This window comes from Oncorhynchus tshawytscha, linkage group LG07, assembly GCF_018296145.1.
Source record: "Oncorhynchus tshawytscha isolate Ot180627B linkage group LG07, Otsh_v2.0, whole genome shotgun sequence".
NCBI classification, from domain to species: domain Eukaryota; kingdom Metazoa; phylum Chordata; class Actinopteri; order Salmoniformes; family Salmonidae; genus Oncorhynchus; species Oncorhynchus tshawytscha.
Genome location: NC_056435.1, coordinates 37,108,397 through 37,120,969, shown reverse-complemented (window position 1 = coordinate 37,120,969; position 12,573 = coordinate 37,108,397). Strand labels below are relative to the sequence as shown.

General features: G+C 39.8%; 1 long non-coding RNA gene across 1 annotated transcript; it reads left to right on the top strand.

Annotated features, from left to right (window-relative positions):
• The first annotated feature begins 8,429 nt into the window (after positions 1-8,429).
• LOC112255470 lies at positions 8,430-11,469 on the top strand. The gene is made up of 3 exons (XR_002954257.2): positions 8,430-8,826; positions 8,928-9,035; positions 10,537-11,469. It is a non-coding gene; the product is annotated as an uncharacterized LOC112255470 (long non-coding RNA).
• Positions 11,470-12,573: the final 1,104 nt, after the last annotated feature.

Genomic DNA, 12,573 nt, shown 5'->3' with positions numbered 1-12,573 from the left:
GCTTGTAATTATCAAGGACTGGGGAGTTTTTCAGAATAAAAAATAAACGTTATGAAGCTAAGCACAGGCAAAATCCTGGAAGAAAACCTGGTTCAGTCTGCATTCCACCAGAAATTGGGAGATGAATACACCTTTTAGCAAGACAATAACCTAAAACCCAAGGCCAAATCTAAACTGTAGTTGCTTTCCAAAAATGTTCCTGAGTGACCGAGTTACAGTTTTGACTTAAACCTACTTCTAAAACTATGGCAAGACTTGAAAATGGTTCTCTAGCAATGATCAAAAACCAATTCAACAATAAATTAGCTAACATTTCTAAAAACATGTTTTCACTTTGTTATTATGGGGTATTGTGTCTAGATGGGTGAGAATTTTTTTTAGTTAATACATGTTGACTTAAGGCTGTAACAGCAAAAAGTAGAATATATCAAGTGATATTAATACTTTCTGAAGGCACTATATACCCTCTAGACTCTTCAATCACCAGTGAGTTGGGTAGATCTGCTTGAATTTTTTTTGCACCTTACGTGTGGAATGATCTATAGTACACTTTAAAATTGGAGGAATTGGTACATTTCAGATGGTTGTTAGAGGACATAACATAATTTGTTATGATGGTGTTCTGCCTTTTGTGTATTGCTGTGTATTATAACATGTATTTTAATGTGTATATGAATGTTACTTTAATGTGTTCATTGAATTTTGATGTGTATTGTGTTGCTATACAGGCCTCATCTGGAAAAGAGAACTTGGACTCAGCATTGATTCCCTGTCAAAATAAAGTCAAAAAATCCCTAGCCATCCTGTTACGGTTTTCTTCCGTCGAAGGAGAGTCGGACCAAAATGCAGCGTGATATTCTTGATACATATTTAATAACGATGAAAAACGAACAATACAAAACAACAAACGGAACGTGAAAACCTATACAGCCTATCTGGTGACAACTAACACAGAGACAGGAACAATCACCCACGAAACACTCAAAGAATATGGCTGCCTAAATATGGTTCCCAATCAGAGACAACGATAATCACCTGCCTCTGATTGAGAACCAATTCAGACAGCCATAGACTATGCTAGAAAACCCCACTAAGCCACAATCCCAAATCCTACGAAAAACCCCAATACTAAACACACCACATAATAAACCCATGTCACACCTTGGCCTGACCGAAATAATAAAGAAAACACAAAATACTAAGACCAGGGTCACTAAAGCACCTTATACCACCCACCACTGCGACTTGTATGCTCTAGTCGGCTGGCCCTCGCTACATATTCGTCGCCAGACCCACTGGCTCCAGGTCATCTACAAGTCCATGCTAGGTAAAGCTCCGCCTTATCTCAGTTCACTGGTCACGATGGCAACACCCATCCGTAGCACGCGCTCCAGCAGGTGTATCTCACTGATCAATCCTAAAGCCAACACCTCATTTGGCCGCCTTTCGTTACAGTTCTCTGCTGCCTGTGACTGGAACGAATTGCAAAAATCGCTGAAGTTGGAGACTTTTATCTCCCTCACCAACTTCAAACATCTGCTATCTGAGCAGTTAACCGATCGCTGCAGCTGTACATAGTCTATCGGTAAATAGCCCACCCATTTTTACCTACCTCATCCCCATACTGTTTTTATTTATTTACTTTTCTGCTCTTTTGCACACCAATATCTCTACCTGTACATGACCATCTGATCATTTATCACTCCAGTGTTAATCTGCAAAATTGTAATTATTCGCCTACCTCCTCATGCCTTTTGCACACAATGTATATAGACTCCCCTTTTTTTCTACTGTGTTATTGACTTGTTAATTGTTTACTCCATGTGTAACTCTGTGTTGTCTGTTCACACTGCTATGCTTTATCTTGGCCAGGTCACAGTTGCAAATGAGAACTTGTTCTCAACTAGCGTACCTGGTTAAATAAAGGTGAAATAAAATAAAACAACTAACACAGAGACAGGAACAATCAAAGAATATGGCTGCCTAAATATGATTCCCAATCAGAGACAACGATAATCACCTGCCTCTGATTGAGAACCAATTCAGACAGCCATAGACTATGCTAGAAAACCCCACTAAGCCACAATCCCAAATCCTACGAAAAACCCCAATACTAAACACACCACATAATAAACCCATGTCACACCCTGGCCTGACCGAAATAATAAAGAAAACACAAAATACTAAGACCAGGGCGTGACACATCCAATGAGAAAGAATTGGGAGAGATCAAAACAAAAGGGTTAGACTGAACCAATCATGTTACAGCTGGTTGTCTACTGAAGTGTATTCTGTTATGTAACCCGTTAATAATAAGGAACATTGCTTTAAAAATGAATTAGAGCATAATTTCCTCATTATAATGCCCCCTTAGCTTCTGTAAAGAGGCACATAATACAGAGTGAGTATGTTTCTTAATGCCTCACTTCTAACGTTGTTTTACAAAAATTCTTGCTGCATTTGGGCCATAACACCCAAACACCCATGGGGGTAATTCGGATTGGGACTATGCAGTTAAAATGCTGGTGATATTGGGCAAGGTTGAGTCATTTCATTTGTAAAGATGGGAAGAGATAGCTGAAGATACAGTCACACTGTGTTGAGATCCGTGAATGTTATGGAGTAAATATTCTAGTCCTATGATGGTTGTATTTCATCACAGTATAAGACTATTTGTATGTGGTGTATGTACCTTTTCCCCTTACTTGGTGACAATGGTATGGTAAACATAGCTATGCAGAAAAATCTGCAACAGACTGCAGGTGTCTGATATAGGTGATATTGTAATGTGTTTCTCTTATGATAAACTTCCTAACTTTTGCACTTTTCATTTCCCTTTTCTTTCACATGAACACATGTTGACTCCAGGCTGGCTTCACCATAGCACATAAATAGATACTGTGTGAATTACAGTCAGACATACGCCCATTAATCTGACTCAGTCATAAATTCCCCTTAGATATGACACAGGCCCCTAGGGTGATGAGAGGACACATGCATCCCATAATGCTCTAGTAACCCTCTGGGAACCACAGCTGTCAACTGTCATCCACTGGCTCCATGGTAACACAACCTGATCCACACCCTCAAACAGACGCGTCCCACCCCATAGTTCAAATGTTTGTGAATACAGCCCTATGCATACTCTATTGGACATGGTCGCTTGCTCAATGGCCAACAATGAAGTTCCCTAGTTAATCAGAAACCTCTGGAGTATTTGCGGAATTTATATTCTCTGTGCATGCCTTCATGCCCAGCATTATCCACAGTTACATTCATGCATGGATGTGTGACGGTAAACATGGTAAACAATGGAAAGGTCAAGGTTGCTAATCCTGCCATTCAAACAGCTGAAGGCTGACTAGTAAAAGTTGCTTATGTTCTGTGTGATGTTCAGCCAAGTGATTCAATTCATTTGTTAGTCTGTAAAGTCCACAGTTACTATACTGAACATGGTATTATAGCAAACAGACACAGGTATTTCTGTCTCTTCTAAGCCATTAAAGAGATTGTCTGCAAAAGGCGTTCTTGGTTCTTTATAATGAGTCTTCAAATAAATCATGTTTTCAGCAAATTGTATACCATAGCTTTAGTTACAAGTAGTCTAGATCAAAGGCCAACGAATGTGACTCCCTCTCATATACCTTCCCTACACCCCCAACAGGTAAATCAATAAATAAGCAACCAAACATATCTAGGGTTAGTTAACAAGATGTATTGAGGCAGTATAGTAAGACATATTAAGTGTTGAACAGCAACTCCAGCCCGTCTTAGAAGAGGAAGCCGACTTACTTTCTTTGAATAAGATGCCCCCATGCTCCTGCATGTAGAGGTCTGTATACCTGGCCAGATGTGGCTCTTTTGGGTCTCCCTCACCGCTCCCTCACCTACGTCCCTCAACTCCTCCAGGCAGGGTCAGGCTCCAGGCTCTCCCTCAGCTCTGCTCTGCTCTGTCCACCCTGCCTGCCTGCTCCAGGGAGGGAGCAGATGAATGGTAGAGAAGAGGGGCATCCTAGCTTTCCCTCTGGCACGCTGACAACAACAGACAGGGGTGCTGTACTGTACTCCAGACAAGGCTAGTTCACAAGGTGCTCCTCAAGACTGGCTGTCCTGGCTGGTTGAGGAGGGATCCATAACTCCACAAATCAAACCTCAACTATTGCAAGGTCATGCTATCAGTTAGATTGTATAAAGAGAGGGAGAGTAAGAATGAGACGGCTGGGTAGTGTGCGTCTGTGTGTGTGTGTGAGTGAGTGAGTGAGTGAGTGAGTGAGTGAGTGAGTGAGAGAGTGAGAGATAGAGAGATAGAGAGAGGAGCAGCTGCCACAAATTGGGCAAGTGTCCCAGGGAAAGCATTCTAACATACTACTGGATTCAGTTTGGGCCCATATTGAACTTTTCTAAGACTGAGAACCGAAAGCTCCACTCCATCCTGTCGAACGCCTTCTCAGCATCCAGTGAAGCCAGCAGGACAGGGGTCTTCTGTGCGTTTACTTGATCTATAATATGGAAAAGAAGAGTACTTGTTTCTAATAAATCCAGTTTGGTCTCCTTTTATTATTTTGGGAAGAAAAGTGTTTAGTCTTTTGGCGAACAATCTGGTAATCATTTTTTTGTCAAAATCCAATAAGTTTATGGGCTGAAAAGACGAGCAGGATAGAGGGTTGTTGTCTTTTTTGAGCAACACTGTAACTCGGGCTGAGTCTGGGAGAGCTCCGTTTTTGCTAAATTCATCCAGCATTGGAATGAAAATACGGCAAAACTGGGGCCAAAAAGCTTCATAAAACTCTCTGGGAAATTAGTCTGGGCCTGGGGACTTGTTAGGCGGCATGGAGATAATTGACACACTGAGCCTCTCGTTAGGTCTGTAGATGTGTCTTAATCGAAAGGCTATAAATGGTGATAAATGATGAAGGCCTATGTGACAATGATAAATACAACAACAGCAAAAAAATAGGCCAAATATAAATTCACAGTATCTGATCACTTTGTCTGCCAACTAGTCAATTTGTTCCACAGACAAGATAACAGGTTTTACATGGCAAATTTTCTTACTTGACATAAAAGGGGTTACGTTAGTAGGCCTAGGTTAGGCTATAGGGCCTATTCCTCTCTCAGCTAAAATAAAATAAATATTAGACGGCTATAAAGACATTTAGCGGGGCGTTTGGGTCATTGGATGGCGACTATATGTTGTCTTACCTCGATTAGTAATAACAGTAATCACTTTTAGTCATTGTTCCATTTCTCAGTTGGCAGGACTGTCCTTCAAAAAATGTTATGCCATTTCGGGAGTTTTGAAGTGTCGCAGGGCTTCTTGGTGAAGAATCCTGAGCTCGATCATCCCCTGATGATGCCTCGGTCAATGGAGTGTTTCTTAACCTTGTCAAACTCTCAGTGCTTTCAGCATATTCCAGCTGACAGGTCTTGGTGAAAATTAGTTGGGCTTTCCTACTGTAATGGTGTTGATTTTTGCCACCTGTAGGACTCACTCCATTTCGGTGAATCTCAGGAAACGTATGGTGATTGTGCTCGGTGAACTCTCGAGTTTTATGGGCTTGTCGGTGGACAGGTGGAGCCACTACGAAGTTTGTCTTGCAGGTAGTGGATCAGGGGCATGTTTCCTTCTTCTTTTTCAGCCAGGGTAACTTGTTATGGCTGCAATCCCGCTACCGGGATCGATATGACAACTACCAGTGAAAATAGAGGGAGCCAAATTCAAACCACAGAAATCTCATAATTACAATTGCTAAAACATACATGTGTCTTATATCATTTTAAAGTTAATCTTGTTAATCCCACCAAAGTGTCCGATTTCAAATAGGCTTTTCAGCAGAAAGCTGAAAAAAAACGATTATGTTAGGTCTCCACCAAACCACAATAAGCACAGCCATTTTCCAGCGAAATATAGCAGTCACAAAAAGCAGAAATGGAGATAATTCAAGGTTAGTGATTAATTTTATCTTCAGCAGATGACACTCATAGGACTTCATGGTACACAATACATGCACGTTTTGTTTGATAAAGTTCATATTTATATAAAAAGAATCTGAGTTTACATTGGCACATTACATTCACTAGTTACAAAAACATCAAGTGATTTTGCATAGCCATATCTTTTCAACAGAAATACACACACTGCATTAAAATAAATTGTTTACCTTTGACAATCTTTGTCTGTTTGCAATTCCAATGCTCATTGTTACACAATGAATGATCTTTTGTTTGATAAAATCCATTTTTATAGCCTAACACAAAACATTTGGTGAACCGCTTGTGTCGTGAATTCCGTCTCATTCCATTTTCGACGACATAATCCAGGTTATTAACCCACACAGATCGTGACTTTTCCAGTCATGTTTGGTTTCACTGCAATCAACTGGTTTGTTTGTAACACAATCAAACATGATGGGCCATTTCGCGGGACGTATTGACTGAAAGAAACCAATTTGAAGACAACAAGTCATGACATCATTGTGCACCAATGATTTGCCCGCTGTTTCGTTGATTGACTGTCTTTTAACCCAATGACCACTGATCGTCTTGAAATCTAGCTGGGTAGATAGCCAATGAGCTGAGCTAAACGGCAATACACCATGTTTATGTGTTGCAAGACCAACCCATGTAGTAAGCTTCAGCGTAAAGTGAGTCATTCGCAATTGATGTTTCATACCGGAAGGAACTACGCATATTACGCACGCATTGTTTGGTGAATGTGCAGATTCAGCTGTTTATATATCAATCATTATGGCTACTAAGTCAGGGAAAGCTAAATCTAAGTCTAGATATACAGATGTACACACAATTTTAGAATAAATTGATTGGGAAGGTGAGACAGAGATTGTTGTAGGATGCTTAATTTAGTGATTGTGGAGGAATATTTTTTGAACGGGAGAGGATATCGTTTTGGACTGGTAAGTTCTTATCATGCTAATGCCCTTGTTGGAAATTAATAATATAAAATATTGTTTGTGATTATTTTTTAAATTTAGAAGCAATGTATAAACATGTAATGTCATGAAATGTGAGATGTGTGTGTCTGCCGCCCCACCCCAACCCACATGAAATAGTCTATTTGAGGCTGTTGATGAGAGAGCAGGACCACATCAATGGCCAAAGTGACATGGAGACAGTAGATACAACGGGTCTGTTATAATATAATAACGACAGTAGATCTAGCTGGTCTGTCATAATATAAAAGAGACAGTAGAGCTAGCAGTTAATAATAATATAATAAAGACAGTAGTTCTAGCTGGAATGTCATAATATAATAGAGACAGTAGATCTAGCAGGTTATAATAATATATTCAACCTTCAACTCTCTATATATATCTGTTTATTATACCTGTTGATACAGGGCTCATATGTGAAACTATTCTAGCTGAACATTTTCTTTCACAGTGACACTGACTCCGGACACACTGTGTCCTGTGTGAATTTAAGTATGCTCTCTCTAATTCTCTCTTTCTCTCTCTCTCGTAGGACCTGAGCCCTAGGACCATACGTCAGGACTACCTGGTATGATAACTCCTTGCTGTCCACAGTCCACCTGGCCTTGCCGCTGTTCCAGTTTCAACTGTTCTGCCTGCGGCTATGGAACCCTAAACTGTTCATTTTTACTCTTGAGGTGCTGTCCTGTTGCACCCTCTACAACCACTGTGATCTCCACCCGGCACAGCCAGAAGAGGACTGGCCACCCCTCATAGCCTGGTTCCTCTCTAGTTTTCTTCCTAGGTTTTTGCCTCTCTAGGGAGTTTTTCCTAGCCACCGTGCTTCTACACTTGCATTGCTTTTAGGCTGGGGCTATATAAATATATTTGATTTGATAGAGGACTGAGGGTCATCCAAATATTGAAAGTGTGTAAATAGTTAGCCATGTTATTTTGTAAATGTATGTAATATATATATATATATATATATATATATATTTATTTTTTTATATATTTTTAATCATTTTTTCATATTTTTTAATCAATAATGGGGTTTTTTCCATTTTTTTTCCCATTTTTTTTTCTCCATTTTTTTTTTTTTGGGGGTGTGTTAGAATACCATTTTGGCATTTTGTATATAGTTATTTGTTTCAAAATGTATACCTTCACCAATTTGGCCACTTGGGTACATTTGGGCTACTTTGTGTGGGACACCTGGGTGACTTCATGATAAATGTCATGTAGCACACTCATTTTGGAAGTTAGAAACTTTGCACAAGTACTCTTGCCCTCTTATATTTTTCACTGAAATTGTCCCCATCATCCTATCTGAATGTTTGTTTTATCTTGTTCATTTTAATGATGATACAAAAAGAAAAAGAAAAAACACATGTTTTTTTCATTGTTTTATCTAAACCAGATCTATTGTGTGTTTTTCTCCTACATTCAATTCACATTTTCACAAACTTCAGAGTGTTTCAAGAATATGCATATCCTTGGTTCTGTGCCTGAGCTACAGGCTGTTAGATTTGGGTATGTCTTCAGACGGAAATTGCACAAAGTAGGGGGGGAGCTGCAAGAGGTTAAAGGTGAGATACCGCTTTAAAACCATTTATTTAATTCATAATATTTAGTACAGACCTTTTTAAAACATTTCTACTGCGCAATATTGAAACATGCACATATGTTTTTTATGTATCGACATTGGTTGAACAACAGTTATACATCATTACCAGACACAGTACTAAACTTTTAATAATCTTTAAATGTTTATAACATGCGGTTGTAGGAAAGACATTATTCGTATAAAATAAGACATTGTTTTTTTTAAGACATTGCATTTTTCCGCGACAGACCGGGGCGAGAGAGAAAATGAGAGATTCATGTTCGTTAAAGGGTGAGATATAGCATTAATACCATTTAATTCTAAATCTTTAGTACAGACCTTTAAAAACATGCTATAATTATTTAAACATTTTTACTATTCCTTTATTACAGATAAAGGGCCCGGCTATATGTTTATACATCCATCCGTCTCCAATTCACCATTGTCAAGACAGACTCTCTTGCTCGCAGGATATCCCACACACGCTCCGTCAAGGCTCCGTAAGTTTTCACTCCATGGATAGATCAAACGTCTTGCATGTAGACCCTGGGAATGTCTTAAGGATAGAAGCGGCCAGCGATGTAATTGTTCACAATTTTGGAAAAGACTGTCCAGCTTATTCATCAGGGTTATGAATATAGGGTAATCAATCAATCTAAAGCTAAACACTGTCATAAAAAGGTTACATCCTTGCAGGCTTTGGAAAATACATATGAACTGACAAACTGCATTTGTACTATCAAATTGTTCATATGCTAAAATTGTCACTTTGGAGTCGGGGCTATAACGCCATTGAAGAGATCCTTATGGCTTTCAAATCACTGCGCCCGCACACAAGCTCTTCGAAAGCATAGCCTGGCAAGGTTGTACCACTCAGTGCCTGTTCAATTTGACAGAGCGCTAGCCTTATCTTAAGCCATTCTCTCATACGCAGTGCAGGTGAAAAACTCTTGCATGATAAAGGGGTTTGGGACCGCCGTCTGTGAAAACCTTCACAGTTGAATCCTCAGGGTGGAATATGTAAGCCTGGCAAGGTCCATCACTCGTATCCAAAACTCCTTTAAAACATTCAGTGGCATCATACAAAATGTCCTCGATGCTTTTATCATTAGGTTCGTGACAAGAGACGGATAGCACCCCGAGAATTGGCCTACGAGACATCATTTTCTGTTTAATGTTCTGGGTTTTATTTTTAAAATCTAGTGTTCTGGGGTCGCATGTGTTGTTCTGGGCCTTATTTATAATGTGTCTGCCGCCAACACAATCCCCCCGGACATTCCTGATTCATAGACAACAACCCTAAGGGCAATAAAACAGGGTGGCTGTGGGGCCATCCTCTTTAAAATGTTCAAACATTCCACGACTATTGCTCCGAGTCCGGGTAAAAATGTCACATGTAATTTTGCCTTTTGTAGCCGCCATGACTTTTTGACTAAAGCTAATGGGGTTTTAACTTGAAGTGGAGGTCAGATTAAGAATTGGATATTACTTGTGTGGAGCGTACATTCTCTTTTAATGAATGAAACACTTAACAAAACCAACAAAACCAACGAATGAACCGTGAAGCTATACAAATTAGTGCAGATAGGCAACTAAACATAGTCAAGATCCCACACCAGAAAGTGGGGAAAAAAGGGCTGCCTAAATATGATCCCCAATCAGAGACAACGATAAACAGCTGTTTCTGATTGGGAACCATATCAGGCCAACATAGAAATACACAACATAGAATGCCCACCCCAAATCACACCCTGACCTAACCAAATAGAGAAATAAAACGTCTCTCTAAGGTCAGGGTGTAACAATATCTACTAAACTGTTTACAAGACACAAACTTTGATTTGAAGTCTGAAAGGATAGAAAAACTGATACAGTTGAAGTCAACTGAAAAAAGAACTAAGCATCAACATGTAATGTTTTACAAATTGAATAATGAGGACAGCTCTGTAAAGGAACTCTTCCGTGTAGCCATCTTATTCCCCTCTCTCTGCTCTTCCTCAGGATGCAGCCTCCCATCTCCACCACCCCTGGCCAGCCATCATATACATTTGTCTCAACGTTGTGCTTCACTGCCTACAGTATATGGAGGAATACAAAAACAAACAAACACAATGAAGAACATGTATGATTCCTTGAAGTAAAGTGCACACATTATTTGATATTCTATAACCTTTATTGAAAAGTACATGCTTACTGTACTTTTTCAAGGGGCTTTGTCCATTCATGTAACCTGCTCCAACAAAGACCCAGTCATCTCTGGTCTCCAGTGACTTCGCCCCAGTGCTCCCCATACTGACAAACGTCTCCCTGATTGTGTTGGTCATCCTGAGAGATGGCATCAAACAGTTTTCGATTTTGTCTAGTCGGGTTTTTAATGGCATGCTAGTCAGAAAAGTCTAATTTGTCTCTATCCTGACCTAGAGTTGGAGCTACCATACAGGGCTGGGATCAGTTATGTCAATTCAGCTTCTTTTTATTGACAACTTACTTTGTAGCTGGATGATCTAAGGCGACCACATGAAATACACCAAACATGTTTTTTATACTGTGTTTTACAGTCCACTATTTAGCAGGTATTTGAGAATTGCTTGAGAATGTGAAATGTTAATTACCTAAATATTATACAGTGGTCTCTTTGGGATGCATGGAAATAGTACCAGGAAGTTAAATTGAAGTTATCTATCATGTTGCATTCTTGTTTTGCATGCAGATACCACCCGTACAAAAAGATCACCTGAAAAAATCCTATGGTTTTTGGTTACGTAAAAAAAAAGTTTCACATGGATCATTCACATGAAAAATCACGTGTTGTTTTTGAACATGTGAAACTGCAAATGTTATTTTTACATGTGATGAGCAATCGGACTCCAGAGTTCCTCTGTAGAGATGGGAAAACCTTCCAGAAGGACAACCACCTCTGCAGCACTCCACCAATCAGGCTTTTATGGTAGAGTGGACAGATGGAAGCCATTCTTCAGTAAAAGGTACATGACAGCCCACTTGGAGTTTGCTAAAAGGCACCTGAAGGATTCTCAGATCATGAAAAACAAGATTCTCTGGTCTGATGAAACAAAGATTAAACTCTTTGGCCTGAATGCCAAGCATCATGTCAGGAGGAAACCTTGCACCATCCCAAGGTTGAAGCATGGTGGTGGCATCATGCTGTGAGGATGTTTTTCAGCGGCAGTTACTGGGAGACTAGTCAGGGTTGAGGGAAAGATAAACAGAGCAAAGTACTGAGAGATCCTTGATGACAACCTGCTTCAGAGCTCTCAGGACCTCAGACTGGGGGGGTGGTTCTCCTACCAACAGGACAACGACCCTAAGCACACAGCGAAGACAACACAGAAATGGCTTTGGGACAAGTCTCTGAATGTCCTTGAGTGGCCCAGCCAGAGCATGGATTTGAACCCGATCGAACATCAATGGAAAAACCTGAAAATAGCTGTGCAGCTATGCTCCCCATCCAACCTAAAAGAGCTTGAGAGGATCTGCAGAGAAGAATGGGAGAAACTCCCCAAATACAGGTGTAGCGTCATACCCAAGAAGACTCAAGGCTGTATTCGCTGCGAAAGGTGCTTCAACAAAGTACTGAGTAAAGGGTCTGAATACTTATGTAAATGTGATTGATATTCCATTTTTTTATTTTCAATAAAGGTGCAACATTTTTGCAAAAAAGCTGTTTTTGCCTTGTCATTATGGACTATTGTGTGAAGATTGATAAGGGGGGAAAAACTATTTAATCCCCTTTAGAAAAAGGCTGTAACTTCACAAAATGTGGAAAAAGTCAAGGGGTCTGCATACCTTCCGAATGCACCTTATAAGTGAGATTTTCACATGTGGAGTTTTATAACATGTGAAACTGCAAATTGGATTTTCACATGTGGAGTTTTGTAACGTGAAACATCACATGGGATTTTCAAATGTGATTGTGAAAATTTGTGAAAACTTGCAATTCCACATGTGAAAATAAGATTTTCACATGTGAATGTTTTTACAATGTGAAACCGCAACTTTCAAATGTGAAACTGCAATTCA